Consider the following 3075-nt stretch of genomic DNA (forward strand, 5'->3'; position numbering starts at 1 on the left):
CTTTGTTGGGTTAATTTGCATACTCATCCTGATTGGCTGGTGGGGTGTAGCAGAGTGACCACCAATTTGCAAGTTTGTTTCTCTTTTATTAGTGTATATATATATATATATATATATATATATATATACACACACACACACACGCACACACATACACACGTATATAATAAAATAGCAACTATCCCTGTACCCTTTGCTCATAATATATAAAATATTACCAATATGGTTATGCTTCCTTTGTACTCTTTACCAATTAAAATTCATCCTTTCTTCAACCTCCAAAGTAAATATCAGGTAATCTTCAATTTATTATGTATTAGTCCTAAACCTGTGTTTATTATAGTTTTACTAAATGTTTCCTTAAATAATATATACATATATTTTCATTTGCATGATTTATAATATTACATAAATGGTATCTTCAACAGCTAGGAATCTTGGTTACAAATGCAAAAGAATCTACTTTGGCTAGTTTAAAATCTACAGGATTCTCAATAAGGCAGTGTTGAAAACTACACAGTCTGACCACATCACAAATAATCTTTTTAACACCAAGTCTTCTAAGCAGCTACTGTGATGCTATGGGATATAGAAAAAATATTTCTGTGTTTCTGCACCATTTGGGCTTCCTGAATAAATTTTTCTGAAACCTTGGCCTCCTGGGATAAGATGGTGAGAGAATTTCAGAACGATTCACTGAACTCTGAAAGTATGTTTATATTATATTTCAAGAGAAAATGAGGCCCAGGACCTCGGAGACATCTGTAGGTCATAAAAAGCCAGAGAGACCCACGAGGCTGTGGCCCCTGGAGAGAGGTACGTGTATTCCAAAACGTTAGTGAGGACCCAGGATCCTTTCCATCCCTTCTCCACGGAGCACAGGTTTCTCCTCTCAGGAGGGGAAAGGGGGCAGCTGTCGCTTTCTTCTCTATATAAGGAGAGAATCCGCTTTTCTCTTTTCCCCATCAGTGGAGTGTCCAGCTACTTATGTAGACTTTCCCATCTGGCTTTCATCACATCACCTCAGGGGTCAGGACTGAGGTGAGAGGGAAATTACATACTTATTAATTGTAAGGTAATAAATACAAAATCTGTCTCTGATCCAGAACACCTCATGTACACGTTCAGAATAAAATGAATAAAGATGAATATTAAAATCCCAAGTGCCTGGGACTAGACGCTAGAAATTCCAACACTACTTCCCCGCAAACACTGTACTAAACAGATGCCTTAGGTCAGGTTATTGAGGAAATGGCCCACGAAGCAGAGATTTCTATGCTTGATGTTTATTGGGAAACACTCCCAGGAACAACACCTAGAGGTGGAGGGAGAAACTGATCTGTAATGAAATTATAACAAGGATTCAGTCAAACCCCTTAGAGCAGTGGTTCTCAACCTGTGGGTCGCGACCCCTTTGGCGGTTGAACGACCCTTTCACAGGGGTTGCCTAAGACCATCCTGCATATCAGATATTTACATTACGATTCATAACAGTAGCAACATTACAGTTATGAAGTAGCAATGAAAATAATTTTATGGTTGGGTCACAACATGAGGAACTGTATTTAAAGGGCCAGAAGGTTGAGAACTACTGCCTTAGAGTGACCCAGACATGTAGAGTTGGCCCAGATTTAGACCAAAAGGTTGGACCCCTAGAATTGAGCAGTCATTGGATACAAGCTATCTCTGGGGAAAAGGTTTTCTTCAGCTGCTCTGCAAGGGCAAGTCCTCTGAGCTGAGAGCTGTCAGCACCAATATGAGCAAATTCAAAATGAGTGCCTTAGTCTTGAAGGAGGATCTGGGCAGCACCTGCCCCCAGATCACTTCCTCCACATGTAGCCTCCGCCTTCCATTGCTCACTTCTGAATCCAAAGCCTGCATGAATGGATCCGATGGGAGGAAACTTTCTGAAGTACAGTGTATCCAAAGTATCAAAATCCAAGTCTATGTTCCCATAAGGACCAACAAAGTGCTCCTGTCCATGATAGAAAGTGCTTCCATTATACTCAACCTGCCATCAGTTGGCTGCCAGTTCCCTAGTATATAAGCAACTGCACTTTGGGGGCACAGGGCACAGATGGGAGGGGCAGGAAAGAAGAAGGGGCAGTGATCTCAGGGTTGGGCACTGCTAGAAACCGAGGCACTTAGCAGTGGCAGTAGCTGGTCAACTTTTATGAAGGGGCATCCGTGCTGAGCTCTAAAACCACCATACTAACAAATATTAATAGTTATTTCAGACTGATGGTGAGAGCAGATATAAACATGACACAGAAAAATAAAATAACATATACTTATGTAGATAAGGTTTAACTTGCTTATCTGACTAGAGGAAGAAGTTGGAGTAGTCAGAATATCGCAATCAGAATATCGCAATCAGAATATTGCAGAGATTGGCAACATTATTCTTGAACAGATTTTGTTATGAGTTTCCATGTTCTCCTAAAAAAAAGGGCAGGGGGAATAATTGCAGGTGAAAAACCTGATTGAAAGCAATGTCAAACTTTTTGGAAGCTCACATGCTACCCTTATAGCTTAATGTCATGTATTAAGACCTAGAAAACTTTTTACACAAACTAATCTGGATATGTGCCAGACACTACTTCATGTGGGCCAGGTAAACATCGTCAACCCAGGTGCTATACAATATAAAACATGATGATGGAATATAGTTCAATCAGAGAGTTCATTATCAAGGGTTCATGTATCACCCTGGGCCTCTCTGGTTTAAGTGTTCTCCTGAAATTAGAGCTAAGAAACTGTGTAATAACAATGATGATATCTGGAAATCATGCTAGCAGGCACTATTCCTATTGACCCTGAAGTGAACTGCTGTCTCTGCAGGGTGAAAACCATATTTCAGATCCAATTATTGAAATGTGGGGGAGGGGGATCTGCTTTCCAGGACAATAGCTTCATATTGAGGACCAGAGCCTGTATAGATTTGCTCTGGTTAAAAAAACAAACAAACACCCTACGTTTTCAGTGGAGTCACCTCTTGATTAAACTTACATTCATAACCTTTATTCTCCAAGACCAAGCAGGACAGATGAGGTAAATGAGCCTGCAGTATAGATA

The sequence above is a fragment of the Myotis lucifugus genome, unplaced genomic scaffold (genome assembly GCF_000147115.1).
Source record: "Myotis lucifugus unplaced genomic scaffold, Myoluc2.0 scaffold_80, whole genome shotgun sequence".
NCBI lineage: Eukaryota > Metazoa > Chordata > Mammalia > Chiroptera > Vespertilionidae > Myotis > Myotis lucifugus.